The sequence below is a fragment of the Ambystoma mexicanum genome, chromosome 2q, assembly GCF_040938575.1.
Source record: "Ambystoma mexicanum isolate Mex_15411 chromosome 2q, UKY_AmexF1_1, whole genome shotgun sequence".
NCBI lineage: Eukaryota > Metazoa > Chordata > Amphibia > Caudata > Ambystomatidae > Ambystoma > Ambystoma mexicanum.
The window spans coordinates 1,416,716,408-1,416,737,354 of NC_090924.1; positions in this window are offsets into that span (position 1 = coordinate 1,416,716,408).

Sequence of the window (20,947 nt, forward strand, 5' to 3'; positions counted from 1 at the left end):
CAGCCTGCTGATCAGAAACTACCATCAGCCAGGGACTGCCCTAACCATTGGCAAACATGATCCAAATTATACATAAATAAATATTAAATCATATCTGTTATGTTGGTTTATACCGCTTCCACCCAAGGGCAGTCTGCAGGTGATCACAGGGCTCTGTAAGAGAAAAGGGCGGGGTGTGTTACTGGGGATAGGATGATCGGATAGGTTCAGAACCAGGAGGAACTGGTGCCTGTTTGCGTTGTCTTGCATGTGGGTTGGTTCTGTGGCCCAGCTTGTCGTAACCGTACGGGTAAGACTACATGCATTGGATGTGTTCTAGTGGTTGGGGTGGAAGTATAATCGTGAAAATTGGCTTGTTCTATCCGTGAGGAGGGGTCCAGTGTCACGGTTGTTTGTTAGATGTTTGATGGAGTTGTGTTGGTGTGCGTTTGTGTGTGGTGTGGTTGGTTTATGGACTATGTGCACTGGTATGTTCCATCTAAGATTATGCACAGAGTTTCTGAAATGTATTAATGCTAAGTGTAGTGTGGCTAGCCCGTAGTCATGTGCAGTGGCGTGTGTGGTGTTGGAGCAGCAGGAGTGGGGAGGTTAATCTGGACAGTACCTCAGAAGTATGTCTTCAGCGCAGATCTGGTGGCCTCTCTGTGGTACCCTCCTGGTTGTGGTCCGTTGGCCGGCCCTGCCACCTCTCCAAACACAGAGGTTAACTTCCCCCACTGGTTGCACCTTGTACGTTTCTAGGGATTATTCGGAATCTGGGTATATCGCGCACTGCAAGAATCCTAATTAGGAAGTTCAGTATTGGTACCGCGTTGTGCATGTTGAGGTGTATCTAAACAGTCGGGCTATCGATATGGCATACATTTGAAGAGCTCACATGGGCAAGGGTTGTTGAACAGCAGAATATCTGGGGCGCAGGTGGGTCTGTAGGCCTAAAGCGTAAATAAATAAGTACATGAATGCATCTTGAAGCACAGACCTCAGAACAGGTATTAATACTTTCTCTTCTGGCGCACTATTTAGACTAGGGTTGCCAAAGCAACAATATTTAATGTTGAATCGCAGTTTCTTGCAATGTAGTTTGACTCATTTACTGGTGCCCCTTACTATGTCATTTTATTTAATGACTATGAATACCAAAGATTGGTGTCGCTTCCAGTGATGTCAATGGATACGCACATTTGGGGACCACTCACCTTTTGGTGGTTGGCATCACAAATCGTAGGAGCAACCCGACTGAGATGCATGCTAGGCTGTGGTCATGCTCCTGAGCTGCACTGCCTAACGTTTGGCATTCGCCCACCTGCCAGGCCAAGGCTCTGAGAATTCAATGATCGCCTGAAGCCGCTGTGGATGAAGAGCTGCGCGAGAGGTAGGGTGTTATAATGTTACTATGTCACTCCGTTCCACATGGAATGGAGAATGTTTCCCTCCCACGTTCCACCACGGAACGCTGTACTACATTCCCCAACTGACAGCCCTTGCCTCCGGGGGCCGTAAATAAAAGCTCAACCTATACTTACCTTCGCCCCAGTCTTTATTTCATTTAGGGTGAAACTGATTTGAATATAATTAATCAGGCATGTTGATCAATGTCTTTGAAGTGGACAAGGATTGTAACCCTGCCTGCATCGTCACTTCCTGCTGCCACTCTGCATATCAACCAATGTGCGCCACTGTTAATGGTTGCCGGTGTGCCCGCCCGGCCCCGTGAGCCCCCCCACCCCAGGATATAGAGCACACACAACATGATGCTCTCTGTCCGGGCTCCACGGTCATACTAGCGATCTGTGGCCCACCCCGTTTATTACGTGAACACACGGCAGAGTGAGGCAACTCCGCCGCGTGTGTGCCCTTAAAGTGGCAGCACCACAATCCAGTAAGTCAGCAATTTCTTTCTTCTCTGCTGCTGGCCCCTTAGGTTGCTGCCTATCGTTGTTGGGGTCTATATGTCTTTCATAGGAAGCCGTTAGCAACGGTTTCCTTTTCTGAATGCTTCTGAGACATCACAGTAGATTATGGAATTCATAATCGTCGCTGTGGTGTCACAGCATGGGGGATACAGCATTTTATCTGTCACCTAATTTTTTTTCTTTTTGAAGTTATTGAGCAGTGAAGGGGGAGAGAGAACTCACAATTTTTTGTGGCTTTTTAGAGACATGCTTTGGGCCGCAAGCTCACACTTGGCTGATGTCTTATGTCTTCGGGGCCGTGTGTTCTGCTGCAGAGACATTGGGAGGACTTTTGATAGGTGAGCAGGAGAAACATGGAAGGCAGCGGGGCAAAGCTGGCACCAGTGGACAGTTCTGCTCTACATAAAGGAAGTCTTCCTTTTTCCTGCACAGTGTGCTGCTTTATAATGCCACACATTGGCCGCCTGGATGACAAGGGAGTGCAAACAAAAGACAGAAAGACATTCTGAGAAGCTTAGAAGTGCAAGAAATGCGCCCAGGCAATATATAAATCCCAAGACAACATGGAAACAGGGTAATGCTTTCTTTGTGGATTTCTGGGCCACTATTGAGTTTATGGCCCTAGGAACGTGCATCTGTTACTGGATGGGATTACACCAGAATAATTTTGAGTATAAATAACCATACAAACTCAAGAAGAAGGCAAGTTACTGTTTTATTAACAATAATCTAAAACAGGGAGGTTACAACAAACATCAACAGACGTACGCTCAGTCTCTCAATGATTTCCACAAAAAATACAATTTATCTACTTCATTATGCATCACAGTGATGTCATACCATGAGGCAATAGTGAAAACCCTATTAAGGCTCGGGATTGGTTAAGGGAGACGTCTAGATATACAATCAAATAGGAGCAAGTATTGCTATTGGCTGTCTTTTATCAGGCGGACAACTTATGGCTACTTCTTCAAACATGTCATTTCTGAAACATCAGCTACACTGTGTTTCATTGGTTTTTCAAGCTATAAGGTCCTTCATTATACAAACTAATACAATTCGTTTGGCATGCTTGTGCCATGTCTGGAACATTTGGTTAATCTAGCAGCACGTAAGCCAAGAACTAGGTGCAGGGAGATAGGACATGAAGCTGCCTCACCACCCAATTAGCCCAATTAGTCCTTCATCTCTCATCACCCATGCAATTTTCTTTGTTCTTGGCATTGCAGAGCATTCTTTTCCTAGGAATGCACGGGAGTGAGGGCACTCGTTATCATATCTGGAACTCCAAGTTCGAACTCTATTTCCATCCTTGATGCACATTACAAGAGACCACAATATGGTTAATTCTGCAGCTTTTAAATGCTTTTAAATAATTAAACTTGGCATCCCTTGTGTTCTTTCTTGCAACTTAACGTGAGAGGATTCATCCTACCCACACTCGTTCTTCTTCAGCATAGATAGCTGACCTCGATTTCTAGTATCTTAACTTCAGGCCAGACATCCTCACCATGTAGCTTCAGCACATTCTTCATGTTTCTGAATTTTGCATGATTTTCTACCGTGTACTTTTCCTCTTTATACTTTTAAGGTTCACTTAATTCTTTACTTCTTTATTTCTTCTCTAGGATCCATACATCATCTTCATTCAGTATCTCAGGACGTCGTGCTCACTTTCTTGTGACATCATCAATACATCTTCTTAGTTCGTTCTCATATTTCTTCAGGGATCTCTTCCTGCAGGCCGTCATTACCTCGTGGGTACATTCGATATGGTTGTCTCAATGGATATCTCCTGCCAAATACTCGCTATGGTATTGGTATGATAGCTGCTGTCAGACAAGGCACGGTCTCATGTCTCCAATACAAAGGAGGTAGGAGGTAGGATCTCCTGCGGATCTATACCTCTGCTCCTCTTCATACCACCCTCTGGTCGAGTCCTCCACCAACTTCTCAAGTTTTTCTGATTCTTTGTATCTTCTCCTGAAGAAGGGTTTCTTGGGTATCCAGATCTTGATCACTCCTCTCACATTTTTCATATGTTCATCCACACTCCAGGTCATGTAATTGCATTCTCCACTTTGAGTACAGAAGACCCAACGTCCCACGTAATTCTTATGATCCTTTGGACACCAGAATTGTGTTCCTTCAGGTGCAACAATACTTGCTTTAATACGATCTCTAATGGCATCATTGGTCAGCACATTGTCTTCTGGTTCATCCTTTGTGTCATTCATGATCTTTTTTCCCACTGCTTTCCTTGCCGTTTTCTGTCATTGTCCAATTATTATCCTTATGATAGAGAATCCAAACATTATTATCACCAATATTGCTCCAATGAACTTGAATAGATTTGCCATCCAATAAGGAATCCATGAAAACAGGACTGAGAACCAACTGTCATCTCCAATGGCCTCTGTCTCCTCCTCCATTTTTATGTGTAGTTCTGTCAACATTGATATAGCATACGTCAAAGTCCCGTTCTCACCACCACGAGATGGAATGAATGTGATGTCCCGATCTTGGTGCTTACACCTCCTTCCATTGCGGTAATCATGTTGAGGACATACCTATTCTGGAGGGTCATCAACCATATGGCCCTCAGCTTTTCTTTTATGGTGTTAAATCCTTTTATTGGGGCATTGATTGTTTGCAGCAGCTCCCGTCTGGTGATCTGCAGCCATTTGGCATTAACCGCTGTTTGAATTCCAGCAATAAACATAGATGTCAGCATCATTGCAGTCTTGCTGAACAACTAGTGCTCATCAGGAATGTCTTCATAAGCCTTTAGTGATTTTTCTGAGAAATAATTCTCTCTCTTCATCTGCCGGCGTTCAAGTGACCTTCTTTTTCTCAGGTGCTTGTCCACTTTTGTAAAGCTGTCAATTTTCAGATCACTCTGAGGAATCACCAATGCTGGAACATGGATGTATATACCAAGGAACATACTGCATCCCAATTTCTGGGGAGTTTCATATATGCTCTAGATCTACAGGCCCAATATTGATCCATTAAGAGAGCCTTCCCTCTCCACATTCCTGGAGTGTCAATTATGGTTTTGCACCCTTTATTCTGTCCAACTTGATTTTTTCCCTTGCTCCTAAAGCACAGTGTCTTGCTTCTTGGTCAACGGGTGCTGCAGTGTGTGTCTTGCCTTTGTCGATTTTCTCATTGTCCAAATATAACCAAGCTCTTCTTCCCAATACCTTAACTGTAGTAGGGGAAACTTCTTCAACACAAAAAGGGACATTAAATCTCGGTTCATGCTATCTCTGAGTAAAATTCTTTATAAGCACTTGGTGTTCAAAATACAACTTTGGTTGTGGCAATAATTTGCTTGGTTCGGTTACTGGGTTGTCCTCTTCCATGTTCCTCAACCCCTCTGTCCGATGCTTGACTTGATCTGCAATGAAAGAAACACAGGTAGTCTTACATGTCAAATAATCATGCATTTCATCACCTAGAGCCTGCGTTACACTCTGGGCATCACTCCTGACTCTCGATGGGGGCGTAAGAGGTGTCCTCATGCGAAAACCTGTCACTGACTCATGAGGCATAAGATGATGGTCTGAACTTGGCTGATTTCGAAGGGCATACAAGGCTAGGGGTGGGCAATATAGCTATCCACTTCTCAAAGTTAATCTGATCTTAGCTATCCTGTCTTTTAGGAGGCTGTTGAGTCGCTCACATATCTCATTTGCTTGTGGATGATAAGAGAAGTCCTATTTCTTCAAATAGCTCATTGCCAAATGTGGCCCATTATCGGACCTCAATACTTCACACACACACCCCATGTTAGAAATACTTTGTGCACCAGAAACTTCACTGCGCAAGTGGCATCAGGGTGTGTACAAGGACTGGCTTTGATCCATCTAGAAAAGGGAAACACTGCCACTAATAGATACCTGTATCCATTACATGTCTGCAGCATATCAACGCAGTCGATATGCAAATGCTGAAATGGACCATTCGGTCGATGTATTACTTCTCTGATTGTTCTCAGTGTATGCCCAGCTGTAAATGTCTGACACACAATGCAATTCACAATGAACTGTGCAACGTGTTCCAATAGTTTGGGAACAAATCAGTCTTCTTCAATTGTGGCAGTAAGACTTTCACTGGTTATATGCGCAGGGTAATGCAACTGCTCGAGTGCGCCTTTCAACAATGCTGCTGGAATCACTGGCTTTCCAGTGCTGTCCTGTCTTCATAATGCTTCAGTGGGGGATAAACAACACCTCCTACGTTTCCATAGCTCCTGCTCTTCTTGTGGGGCACTAACCTGAATCTCTATTAGTTGCGTAATTGACAGTATATTAAACCCCTCTCGTACTAGCATGCTTCTATTCAATATTTCTTTAACATTCTCAGTATCAAAACTCAAAATTTCAGAAGAATACACAGCCCTTTTGGCTTCCAAACCTGCAGCTTTGTTTCCGCGAGAGATAAAGTCTGTTCATTAAGTATGCGCTGCACATTTTACAACTGCTATGGCCACTGGGAGTTGTGGTGCCTTAATGAGTCAATAAAGAGAATATCCCCTCCCCCTAGACCATTTTCTTTCACACTGGGGTATATCATCATAGAACTGGACATAATTAGCGCAGTCATGCACATGATCACCTTCTTTTACGGGCTCAGCTATAAACGTGGCTGGGTTCACTATTTTACACTGTCCAATCTTAATGAAGGGGTTTGAGATCATTACTTTATAAACTGAAGATCTTTGTGTTGTCTGTACCTTTGTGCTTCTCTAAAAATGGCAAAGAAGGCGTGCTTCACATAGAGCATCATTGCAAAGCCCACGGTAATACTTGTGGACTTCCCAATCGAAAATGCAGCAGCCAAAGATTGTTCGCATGGGAAATGTCCTCTCATGACTGAATCTAAAATCACACTATAATATGCCAAAGGTTTGTACCCTAGTGCTGTTCTTTGTGTGAGCACTGCTGTCATTGCTGACCCATTAGTGTGCAAAAACAGTTACAATTCCTCACTATAATTGTGAATTTCCAAATCTGGAGCTGTACAGATTGCTTCTTTTAATTCCTCAAATCCTTCAGTCCCTTCTATTTCCTCCTTACCGATATGTTCTTTCTTAAGTGCTTGCGCAGCGGTTTTTTGTATGGGCTGTAATCTAACACCCAGGCCCTGCAATAATTGCATAATCTCAGAAATTGATGCATTTGCTTCACTGTATTTGGCTTTGTGTCTTCATGAAAGTCTCAGCTCTCTCAGGTGTCACTTTCTTTCCTTCATGTAAAATTAACTGACCTATGTACAACACCTCTTCCTGACAATACTGTAATATCTCCTTATCTACTTTGCATCCCTTGTCTGCCAATATAGTCATTAACTGGACAGAGTCTTGTTTACATTCATCCTCTGTTTCACTACAGATCAATATGGCATCAACGTACTGAATTACCGCACACTTGAGTTCAATGTTGCCTAAACCCATCTGTAGGACACTGTTAAAGATCGACGGGGACTCAAAATCCCTTTGAGGTAAACAAGTATGTTTTTATCTCTTTTGTCTAAACGTAAAGAAAGTAAGGTCTTGAGACTTTTGTGTAACAGGATCGAGATAAATGCATTTTTCAAATCGATCACTGTGAAGTATTTAGCTTCAACTGAGATGCTACACAATATTGTTGCAGGATTTGAAACTAATGGAAACTCTGCTTCTACAATCTGATTAAGAGGGCGCAAGTCCTGGATGAATATCCACAACCCCCCTTTTGATTTTTTGATCGGATACAGCCCAGTTTTGCACTGGGATTCCGATGGCACCAAGATTCCCTGATTCATCAATGCTGAGATAGTCTTAAATATGCCTTCATCAGCTTCTCGGGACATAGGATACTGTTTTGCTCGTGATAAAATTGCTCCTGGCATGAGTTTTATTTTAAACCTCTCCTATTCCATTCAATAAGCCTACATGACATGAGCCCGTAGTCCAAAGGACACTTGGCACCTTTTCTAGGTCTTCCTGAAAGAACGCTGGTTGTTGCCACATCAGTGCCATTCGCTGTGGGACTTCCCTTTTCTCAATCTTTATCCAGTATAAATGCTTACAATGCTTATGAAAAACACGATCTCATCTCTGAACATATCTTCATCTGTTATGTCAGTCAATCTGTATCCCTCCTCAAGAGCTATCACTATCCTCCATGCTCTGCCTTTGTCATTTACTCCTTCAAGCGTTGCTATTTCCCCTTGTACAGGTATCCTCATAACCTTCCCTACTAATCCAGGTAGCCATGTTAATAACATACTCACTCCATAAATGACGACTTCTGGATTTACTGGGATTCCTCGTAGAACCACTTGCCCTGTAAATACCAGTATAAACTCTCCTGCATTTAAATAGTGTATTCCTGGAGTGGAGCACACTATTCCTTGATCAGTGTTAGGTTTCGTCATTAAATCTCTACCCAGAATATTAAAAGGCGTTTGTCGCGAATATAACAAGGGGACAGACATGTCACATACCCTATAGAAACAGGCAGTTTGTCAGTGAAAGGAACTAAATTCATATCTCAAGAGAACCCTTGAGCATTCAGGGCAACACCTGACATTGGGTATTTATGATATGATATGATATTTTATTTGTATCACACTCATACACAAGTGTTTTGGAGCGTGACGGGGCAAGGGAGGGGAACAAGGGAGGACAAAACAACAATCTTACTAGGCCCAGCGACATTGAGAATGCGCAAGTGCAGGGGAAAATCAGACACAGGCACATCTGATTTTCCCTCCATTATTCTCTTGAGTCGCCCTAGTGTCTACAAGAAAAGAAGAAGATTTGCCTCCTATCGTCAGATCGACCCTTGGTTCCTCTTGGTGGTCTGGTGTTACTGATAGTACTGAACACATCAAGTCACCCTGTGAGCTGTCCTATTGAGGGCACCAATTCATCCCTGTCCCCGTGAAAGGGTTTCCTCCTACCACAGTGACACCCCCATCCTAGGTGTTAATATTTGTCCTGTGTTCGCATTCTGTTGTGTTTGCATAGGCAATTTTGTTTTGCGATTGCCCTTGCTGTGGGTACATTTGCACTGACCCCTGCTGCTGTGCCTGCTGTGCTTGCGGCGCTTGTGTCTGATAGGATGTGTGATGTTGGGCGAAGCCCTCTCTTGCTTGTGTATGGTGGTGGATAAGCTACCCCCTCTTAAAGGATGTCCATTTTGTTGCGCGTTTACTCGATTTCTACATACAGGTGCAATATGCCCTGTCATCCCACAGTTCCAACATACTGCGGGTGGCTCTCTGACCAACCCTCCATTATATCCTCCCTGAGAATTCTGACCTCCTCCCTGGGTATTTTGAAATCCACCTTGGGTGTTCTGAAATCCACCTTGGGCGATCTGTAATCCGCCTCCTCTTTCTCTGAAGCCTCCCCGGAACTCCTTCCTCCTGGTCAAAACCTATACCCACTTAAATCTTCTGGGTGTACATTATTCACCTGCAATACCAACATTATTTCTTGCACTCCTACTCCTTCTCCACTTGCCAATACTGCCCCTTCTATAGCAAACTTTGACAATTTCTTGTGAACTAACTTGGCTTCCTCAATCTTTCCGTTCTCATCTTTCTTTCTATTCTTCTCTTGTAATAATCAGCAATGATGCACACTAGTCAACTGTATCTCTGCCCACGGCTTTGCTTCCATTCCTACTTGTTTTTTCATTTGCCCCTCTACCTGTTCTGGCAATCCCTGACAGAAAATATGATTATTATTATTATTATTATTATTATTATTATTATTATTATTATTATTATTATTATTATTATGATAGAATAGTGCCACTGTTTTTTCCTATGGTCACGCGTCTGAAGCTGCCATCTCTCTTGAATATCCTGAATATAAGCAATAGGGTCCTCATCTTCTTTCATTTTATGTGTCATAATTGCACCCATATTGGACGTATCAGGATACTCTACCCTGAGAGCCATCCAATCATCTGCCCTGCAATTATTTAATGGCGCTCCATCATGCGCTGTGTTTTGTGCTGTCACATTCGCATATCCCGCTCGTCCCCAAATGTTGTCGGCTCTCTCCCCAAGAAAAGCTGCCAGTAGACCTTTTATGATCCCTAGGTTAATGTATTTCCCCCTGTCATTTTCTCTAATTCATATATCCATTTCCCAGTCCACGAGGTCAAACTAGGGAGCTTGCATTTTAAGTTATCCTTATCCATCTGAGGCCATGGAATTTATCGCAGTCTTCTTCCCCCCTTCTCTAGCAAAGGGAACTGTGAGAACCACATCAGATAATCTGACCCCATTATTCATTTACCTAATGCAGGGGTAATCGTCCCTATTTGACTTCATGCTGGTAATGACCTTAACCTACTCACAGAAGGTGGAGATTCTCCTCTCTTACTACACAATCGTCTTCAGAGAAGTTCGGGATATGGTGTAGTATCTGGTGTTCTTTCTTTAGGGTGTTCCAGATCCGACCATCTTACTTCTTTATCCAGGTTTTGACTTCCTAAGAGGGCGCACCCACCCTTCCCTTCTATCTCATGGCCTGACTGCCTTTCTTTGTCTGACATTGCTCTACCCCAACTGGTGTGACTATCATCCTCCTCTTCTCTGTCTAAGTTTAACCTTCTCAAAGACAGTGCTTTGCGTTCATCACTGAACATGTTTTCCTCCTCCTCTCATGGGTTTGGTATCAGGGATCGTTTGCCACTCCCTTGAGTTCCATACTTGCTGTTCTGCCTTATTTGCTGATGTATCTTATCAATCCTTTCTCCAATACTTTCTGTATCATATCATTCCTATTCCTGTGTTGCTTTAAGTATTTCTTGACTCTTTTCTCCCATTGGGAGACCTTCACTTATCATGTCCCATTGCCCCTGTATTTCCTTGATAGGTCTTATTCGTTCTTTAAGAACAAGACTGGCATCCAGACCTCCCTGCCTCCTATTCTGTTTTATTTCTTCATCCACTTTCCTTCGTTTTCTCGCGTCCCTTCTCACTCTCTCTTCCTCTTGTCTTTGTTCCTCTCTTCTCACTTGCTGTCTTCGTTCTTCTTCTTGTCTCCTACTCTGTAACATTCTGGCCTTCACTTTTTGTGCTTCTTCCTTCTCTTTCTTTCCTTCCTTTCCCTTTCGTCTAACTCTCTTTGTCTATTGTCATACTTCCTTTGTTCCTCTGCCTGCTTTTCGTCTTTCTCCTGTTCTTCTCTATATATCTGTTCCCGTCAATCCCAGATTTTTCTTTCTGGCTCATCTTCCCTCAACTGCTTTTCTCGTTCCCTATCCTTCTTTTCTTGCTCGTCTTTGCCATCCTTTTGCCTAACCTCCTCGATACTTTTCCCATCTAACTTGAGTAATATCTGTCCTCCATCCATTCGTCCTGTAGAAGCGACACCTCGTAAGCCCTATCCTTCTCTCCTTTCCATCTCTTAATTTCTTTGTCTATATCTGTTGATATATTCAATCTCTCCCCTCTTTCTTCTTTATCTCGTATGAATTTACAGGCATCTTCCTTCCTTTTGTTCTCTTCTGGACTGTCATCACTACTATTAGCGGGGGGGGTTCATATGTCAGGTTACTATACCCTGCTGCTGCTTTTAATGCCTTTAAAGGGTAAAATCCTGCCTCCTCTGCATCTATGCTCTTAGTCGTGGGCGGAGTAGAGTATTGGGTGCCAAGGGCTCAATGTCCTCCCCTTTATGGTGATTAAGTCCCCACTCCTCATGTACTCGGTCTTCTTTCTCCTCTTGGTACATTTTCCAAAGTTCTAGAACTGACAGTCTTTTCTCAATTTCTCTTCCTGTATACATAGCGTGCACATATGTGATCATGTGTTGTAATATTGCTTTTGACAATGATCCCCCTTGTGGCCATGGCATGAACATTTTTCAGCTGTGCCCTTTACCCATTCTGCAATGTACTGATTGAGCTAGGACGCATGTCGTGGTAATGTTTTTCAAAGGTGCATAAGAGGCATGTCCTCCATAATGACAAGTTGCAATTGACTGTCGATACCAGATCATTAATTGCTCACTTTTAATCTCAAAACAATAAATATGAGTAAGCACCATCAATCACCGCTCAATCCACTTTTGTTTCAACAACCTATCTATTTTCTGATTGGCGCCAATCATTTACTACACTTAACTCAAGACAATGTCACTTCCAACCTTCACCGCTTATTACCTCTCGAAACTTCGTACATCAAATAATACTTCGTACATCAAATAATACTCAAAATAATGACACAATGCGCCTCAGTTTAGAATGTGCCTACTTGCTAGCCACCGTGCCTTAGTCGGTTGACCACTGTGCCTCACCTTGAATGTGCCTATCTGCTAGCCTCTGTGCCTAGTCCATTGACCACCGTGCCTGCCCATTGTACCCACTCTGATCCTGACTACCTGCCATCCTGCCTATCCCGACCCAGTCGGCTCCCGCCTCACCTCAAACTACTCTATAACTACCACCTAGTCAACCTCGGCCAACTACACCCGGGTCTTACTCTGACCACCCATGGCAAACTTCTACTTAGCCACGCTCACCTTAACGGCTACACTCGCCCTGCTCCACCACAACAACACCACCCACCACAAACCCCGTCCGCAATCACTCCCAACCCAACATACTATGGGTTTTTTGGAGACCCAACATATTGACAAGCCTGACACCCTCAGTCCTATAGAATGGATCCGCCGATTTGCTGCTCCGCCCACTCCTTGGAACCCATGCACATTGAAAGACAGAAACCTGAGACTCGGCTCTCGGTTCATAACCCCCAAGACACTCGCCAAAAAACACTCCTTTCATCCCACACACATTCAAGCAAACTCCGCTCAAACTTTGAACATCACCCAATCAGCCCCCTTGAGCACATCTGAACAGCCACTAATCAAGGGCGCCCTCGTCAATGCCCGCTCCTTGGTCGCCCATGCGCTAGATATCGCAGACCTCATCTCTATCAACAATCTACACTTCCTGGCTATCACGGAAACCTGGCTGCACCAAGCAGCAGGCCCAGCCTTATCCCTCGCCATCCCAGAAGGTTATTCAATACTAAGGAAAGACCGGGACCTAGGTAAAGGAGGAGGAGTAGCCTTCATCGCTAAAACATCCCTTGGACTTAGATTAATCCCTCCGCCCAGCTTCCGATCTGCAGAACTTCTGTCAGCAAAGCTCCAACTCTCTGCCACACAAACCATACTATTACACCTCCTTTACAGACCCCCAGGCCCCATCACCACATTTGAGGAAGAGATATCTGACCTCTTGACCACCAACACCAAAACAGGATCTCAAATTATCCTTCTTGGTGACCTCAACCTCGGTCTCGGCGACCCAAACGATACCAATGCACTCTCCCTGGAAAGCACCATCTCCCAACTAGGGTTCAAGCTCAGAATCACAGACCCTACCCACAACAAAGGCAGGACCTTGGACTGGCTAGCGGATCTCAACTGCTCTACGACCATCACAAAAAACGAGCAAACTGCTTGGTCTGACCACCACGCCATCTCCTTCTCCATCCAAGGGAAATCACAACCAAACTCTCCAACCCCTACCATCCCCCAAACCCTCACCAGAAACAACCGCAACATTACCTTACAAAACCTCTGCCCACTTATAGACAATATCTGTACCCCTACAAACTACGCCAACCTAGATGCGGAGAAACTCGCTGACCTCTACAACAAAACGTTAGAATCAGCAGTAGACACCATCGCCCCACTCAAACTCACCAAAGCCAAACCGGCAGCCCATATGAACAAATGGTTCACACCAGAGCTAAAAATCCTCCGAAACTCCAAACGAGCCGCAGAAGCCACCTGGAGAAAAATGCCCAACCTCTCCAACAAAACTCAACTCTCGATAGCAGCCACCACCTACAAAACTGCTATCCTTAAGGCCAAAAAAGAGACATATGATAACAGAATTGAGAGCGCCAAATCCAAAACAAAAGAGCTTTTCAATATCCTCAGGGAACTCGAATCCCCCCCCACTCTGGCTGAAACCTGCGTGAAAGATGCAGACTGGTGTGAGAGGATTCAAAAAGCCCTAGCAGACAAAATCACCATGTTACAATCCAAAATCGAACAGAAAAAGCTCAGCCTTTCCAAAAAAACAAACCATCCTCCGTCCACCACCCCAAAAACACCTACTTGCCCCCCCTTCTCCTTCTCACCAGTTTCCACTAAAGAAGTAGAAAGCATCATCAAGGGCCTCAAGCCCTCTAGATGCCAAGGGGACTCATGCCCAGCTCCCATCATCCAAGAAGGCGCCAACACTCTGGCCCCCTTCATAACAGCCCTCATCAATGCATCCTTCAAATCAAGCTCAGTGCCCAGCAGCCTCAAGGAGGCCTGGGTCATGCCACTTCTAAAAAAACCTAATCTAGACCCCAATAACCCAACTAATTACAGGCCAATCACCACCGTTCCCTACATCCTAAAGATCCTAGACAGAGTGGCCTACCTGCAAATACAGAAGCACCTGGAAGACAACAACCTCCTGGGTCTCAGACAATCCGGCTTCAGGCCAAGGCACGGAACAGAGTCAGCCCTACTGGACCTAAAAATCCAGATGGACGAGGCAAAGGACAAGGGTAATCTAGCCATTCTCCTACTGCTAGATCTATCAGCTGCCTTCGACCTCGTCGACCATCAGATCCTCACAGAACATCTGATGACCTCAGCGGCCTTCTCTAACCAGGCGACTGCCTGGATCCAGTCCTTCCTAACCAACCGAACCACCCGGGTCTTCTCCCCAGGGGCATCAGCACTCCCTGTCCCCATCACCTGCGGCGTTCCTCAAGGCTCGTGCGTCTCGCCGACCCTATACAATATCTTCACAAAGCTATTGTTTGACCGCCTAGATAACCTAGGTGTCACATACACAAACTATGCCGACGATACCCAGGTTCTCATCACCCTATCAGGGTGCTACGACGAGGACTCCACCAGAATCAACAACCTTTATTTAGAGATCCAAGCTTGGATGGCAGAGCACGGCCTATGCCTCAACGACGAGAAAACTGAGCTCCTCATTGTCGGCTCCCAACATCGACTAAACAAACTAGACCCCCGTTACGCGTCCAACAACATAGACGGTAACCTAATCACAGTAGCCAAAGAAATTAAAACCCTTGGGGTTTATCTAGACTCTACTCTCTCGCTCAAAAGACAGGTGAACGCAACTGCCTCTTCAACAGCTTACACCAATAAGCTCATCAACGCCTGCAAACCTTTCCTATCACCTTCCAGCTGCATTACACTAGCCAGAGCGTTAGTGCTCTCAAAAATTGATTACTGCAACACCCTCTTTCTTGGCTCATCAGAACACAACCTGAACAAACTACAGGTACTTCAAAATAATGCCATCAGAGCCGCCCTCAGTATCCCACGAAACGCCCACATCTCCAGCTTCAGACAAGATGCTCACTGGCTCCCAGTACGAGACAGAATCACCCTCAGATCCCTCGTCATCGTCCATAAATGCCGCTCTAATGACGCACCCAAATACCTGGCAGACAAGTTCCACAACCACACCTCAACTAGACCAACTAGAACACCATACGCACATTGCCTTTCCGTTCCCAAATTCTCCCTAAAAAAAGCAGGTGGCGCCAGCTTCCCGGTCCTAGCTGCCAAACTATGGAACGCTATGCCACCATACCTTAGAGCAGAACCCTCATTTTGGACTTTTAGAGCCAAAACAAAAACATGGCTTTCCAACAAAAACGCTGCTTAATGCACTTCCTCTCTGCATGCCTCTGTTGACCACCTGTAACCCGGTCTGCTACACCGTTGTTGTTTTATCACAGTCTGTATTGTATATTTTTGCCATGCTGTAACTGTTTCTAAGTCTCCGGCGCCCAGCTACCCCAGGGTTCGGTGCGCGGTACAAATAAATAAACTAAACTAAACTAAACTAAACAATACACATTAATATCTTTTGTGATCACCTACACTTTTTCTTATAATCATTTATAGTAAGAGGTGTTCTCTCCTGGCCTCCAATTATGTTACCCTGTACGGGTTTAAGACGTCACCTTACACAGTCCTGACTGTGCATATTCTCTCTCTTAATATTCAGACTGGAATTTGAGACGTCTTCTATCTCCCTTAAAATAGGATTTCCTAGGCGTTCCTTTAGCTTCACAAAATTTCATGTTTTGAAAATATCACAATCCCGCCCCTTTATGCCATTTGCCTTAGTCTACTTACATCCGTTTAATCAACTCAAGGCCTTCGGTATCGACTCCTCCTCCAATCAGACCACTTTGCCTTCCATCCGCGGAGCGCCCGTGGAAACCGAGCAGGGATTTCTTCAAAGAGGGACCTGCCCACCATCTCGATTCTTCTTGCAAGTTTATTTCTATCGGCGCTCTCCACAGGAAACTCCACCATCTTCCAACTAATGGCGGAGGGTACTCGATCATCCGAAACTGAAGTCAAACTAGTTTAGATCTGAAACCATCCACACTGCTACCATATGAGTTTATGGCCCTTGGAACGTGCATCTGTTACTGGATGGAATTACACCAGAATAATTGTGAGTCTCAATAACCAGACAAACTCAAGAATGTGTTACACTCACCTGGTCTCTGCGGAGGCATTGGGGCCCGGTTGCAGCCGCCCTCCCTCAACTTGAATCACCCCCTTCAGGCCTTTCCCTCAGTAGAAAAGCTGTGAGCGGTGGTACGTGGTGACACTGCTCCTGCGTGGAGATAAGAGTGTGTCAGTATGCCAATCTGTGATTGTTGTACCTCTCGAACCCTTCACCCCAAAGTACGGTTTCTGTGAGCATACGCCGGCCCATAAATTTCACCTGTGAATTATGGAAGATAAGCTCTCCGTCCTGCTACTTCTGGCAGGGGCGTGTCGAATGGGATCTAGTTCCTTCACTGATCCCTATAAGGATTAGTCCAGTCCAGCTGCGACTACGCTTCTCCTTATGATTGGTAAGCAAAGCATCTGTCTTGAAGATCAGGGCAGCTTATATAGCTGAGATCGTGGGCACGGCCATTAGGGCCGGCTTACCAGCTACACCCTGCCACTCCTGGAGAGTGAGCACATGCGAAGGCAATCCATTAGCAGCCACACCCAAGAATACACCTGGGGATGCTTAATGGATGGAATGTTCAAGGTTAATGCATCCTGCTTAATGGATGGAATGTTCAAGGTTAATGCATCTGAAGTGCTATGGCCATAATAAAAGCTTTTTGGTGTTAAATGGATGTTCTTGTTTACTGTTGTTCATGAGCCTGGAGCCAAAGGCGCCAGGACAGTGTCCACCCAGGCCTCCTGTGCATGCGACCCCTGCATGCCTGTGCCCCTGACTTCATGACCATGACAGAAATATATGATATGGCATTTATAACGTGCCTATACACAAGTGTTCTCAAGTTGCAACAAGGCAAGGGAGGGGAAACAGAGGGAGGACAAAAAACAACAATCTTACAAGGCCTAGTGACATTGAGTTTGCGCGAGTGCAGAGGAGCGGGGAGGGGAAAATGGCAGGGGAGAGGGGATGGGAGGATGAACAAGAGCAGGACAAGGAATCAACACAAGTAGTGCAGCCAACAGGTGGCAAGTGCGAGTGCTAGAAGTGCAGACAATAGGTGTCTACTAAGTGGAGGAAAGGGGATTGTAGGGTTACAGATACAGACCAAATGTGCATGGGGTGCCAGGAGGCAGTGCAGGTATGCAGCTGGATGGGCAGTGACTTGGGCCTGAATTCAGAGGGTAGTCAGGTGACCAGTGCATGTATCAGACAGGAGATCAGCAGGGGAGAGGGAGAGAGAAGGCAGAAGCAAAGAGGAAGGTCTTGCGGTGCTTCTGGAACCAGAGATGGTTCTGCTCAAGCTTCAGAGAGGCTGGGAGGCTGTTCCAGAGGGAGGCACCAGCCGAAGAAAGAGATCTGCCCCCAACTTTTTGTCTGGAGAAGCGACTGACCCTCAAGGAGTTGTATGTGGAGGAGCGAAGAGCTTGAGTAGGAAGATATTTCCATAGAGAGAGTTGGGGGTATTGTGGTCCCAGGCCCAGAAAGCCTTGTGGACAATGCAGAGGGTCTTGACCTTGATCCTTGCCACCACTGGGAGCCAATGGAGAGATTTCAGAGCTGGAGAGATATGATCCCTGGGCTTGAGGCCAAGGACAGTCTTGTTCTGGATGAGTTCTAGAGGATGGAGAGAAGAGGCAGGTAGATTTAGAAAGCAGCAGTTGCAGTAGTCCAGCCTAGAGAGAACCAGAGCTCTGGAGATAGTGAGCTTCTGGGGAAAAAGTGAGGAAAGGAAGAATACCTCTGAGGAGGTGCAGCTTGTAGTTTGACTTCTTAGAGATGTCAGAGATGTGAGGAGAGAAGGAGAGTGTAGAGTCAAGGATGACCCGAGGTCTTTAGCCTCACAAGTGGGAGCAGAAAGAGGGTACACTGTGTGTGGGCAGAGAGTGACAGGAAAGGAAGGTGCTGGTGAGCCGATGATGAAGATCTCTGTTTTACCTGCATTAAGGCAGAGATCATTGCTGGCACACCACTCCTGGATTGCGGACAGACAAACCCGGGATGAGAGAGGGAGAAGAGGTGGCAGAGGGGGGCGTGAAAGCGAGTGTCATCTGCCTAGCACTGAAAGTTGGAGCAGAGAGCAGCTATGCAGTGGGCGAGAGGTGCCAGGTATTGGTTGAACAGCCAGGGAGAAAGATTAGACCCCTGGAGAAAACCACAGGTAGAGAGAGAGAGATAGAGGAGAAGAAGGACCCAAGTTGGACGTGGGAGGGTCGGTCAGAGAGAAAGGAGGTCAGCCAGGCCAGAGCCTGATCAGTGATACCCAGGTTATCACGGAGACGGTTGAGTAGGATGGCATGGTTTACAGTATCAAAAGCTGAAGAGAGATTGAGTACGATCAGTACAGAGGGGTGGTTAGTATCCAGGTTAGAGAGCAGGTCTTCACAGATGTTCAGGAGAGCAATTTCCATGCTTCTGGGCACTCTGAAGCCAAACTGATGCTCATGGAGACAACCAACAGATTCGGTGTGAAGGTTAAGCTGGGAGATGGCCATCATTTCCAAGAGTTTTCCCAGAAAAAGAATAATGGAGATCGGGTGATAGTTAGCCAGACAGGAGGGGTTGGCTGAGGGTTTCTTAAGGAGAGGGTGCACAAGAGATAGCTTCATGGGGGAGGGGAAGGTTCCAGTGGCGAAATAGTGGTTGCAAAAAGTCGTCCAAGACTGGAGCGAGCGTGTCAATGTGGTCCTTGATGGTTTTGGATGAACAGGGAAGAACCTGTTTTGACAAGACTTTCATAGATCGGACTTGGTTAGAAATCTCGTCAGGGGTGAACAAAGGAAAGGAAGAGAAGGAAGGAGGAGAGGCGGCCAGAGGAAGGCCGGAGGTAGAGGAAAAGGTAGAGGAAGAAAAAGGAGAGGACGCGAGGGTGAACAGGATGTCCTGGGCTTTTTAGATAAAATGTGAAGCCAAGGCCATGCAGAGGGCCTGTGAGCGGACAGGAGAGGCAGAGACTGCAGCAGGATTGTCCAGCGCCTTGCAAATTCGACTGAGTTGTTAGAGGCCACAGAGACGCGGGCTTGCATGTGAGCTCTCTTCTTACTGAGGAGAGAGAGTGGGTACTGCCTTTGGAGCATGCGGCAGGCCAGTTTGTAAGAGGGTGTAAAAGGAGCCCGCCATTTCTTCCCAGCCACGCTATGCTTGCGTTTATGGGTGTGGAGGTCTGAGTCATACCAAGAGTTGCACTTGGCTCTGGGCTTCAAGCGGATCCTCATGACAGGGGCAAGTACATCAAGAGTGTCAGAGATTGAAGAATGGAGGTTGGAAAGGGCTGTGTCAGGATGTTAGTCAGCCATAAATGCAGAAATGGGAGTGAAGGTGGCAGCGAAACCTCAGCTGATGCATGCTTCATGGGTCGGATGACTGAGAATGTGGGTGGCAGTGCAGCGGTTGGCTCGGCCTGAGGAGTAGTGAGAGAGAGATGAGAGGAGAAAGTGGCCACTGCAGGAGAGAGGAGTGGTGAGAGGGTTAGAGAGGGGGAGGTCTGAGGAGGTCAGAACATCCAGGGTGTGCCCTGCAGAGTGAGTCGGGCCAGAGGGAAGAATAGAGAGAGAAAGAGAATCGCAGAGGTTGTAAAATAGTCCAGATGAGGGACAGGAAGCATCTAGATGGATGTTGTGGTCTTTGAGGAGGAGGAGTTGAGTGGTCGAGGACAGGAGGGAGGAGGAGAGTTCCACCCACTCGGAGATGAAGGAGGTTACCTGACCAGTAGATAGTCGCCACAGTGAGATAACGGCCAGGAGAGAGAGAGAGCCTGCAGACGAGGCATTCAAAGGAGTAGACCTGCATAGGAATGATAGAGGCAGGGATCCACTCCGGGAAGATCAAGGCTACACCCTCACCAGGACGGTTGGATCCGGGTGTGGAGAGGATCTTGTAGCATTCAGGGAGGACTGTCTCAAAACTTGTGACAGATCTGGGCGTGAACCATGTCTCGGTAAGTCCGAGAAGATCAAGGCCAGGTTCTTCCAGGAGATGGCAAATGTCGCAGGAGTGTTTGACATCTGAGGGAGAGTTGAGAGTGGCAATGTGAATAAGGTTGCCACCCTTAAAAGAATTCCGTGGAGGGGTACAGGTCAGAGGTACGCTCTGCGGAAGTGTAGAAGGAGCCTAAGGGTGGGCAGAAGAGGAATGAGGGGTATGCAGTGATAAAATTGCGGCAAAAATTTCGCCTATACAAAAAATAGCAGCAAAAATGCTGTGGTTTGATCCGGTAAAGGTGAACCCCGTTATACCATTTAAGGGGAGCAGGGGTTGCGGGGGTGTCCCCCACTCCCCTTAAATAGTATAATGGGTTCAGGGGTTGCGGGGTGTCCCCCGCATCCTTTACATGGATTGTGGTGGTAAAACCACTGCATTTCTGCCGCAATATTTTGTAACCACAGCAATATTTGCAGCGATTTTAACACATGGAACCGAATGAGGAGAGGGCACGGTAGCTGCGAAAGGAGGATAAGGAGCCAGAGAGGTGGCGGAGGAGGG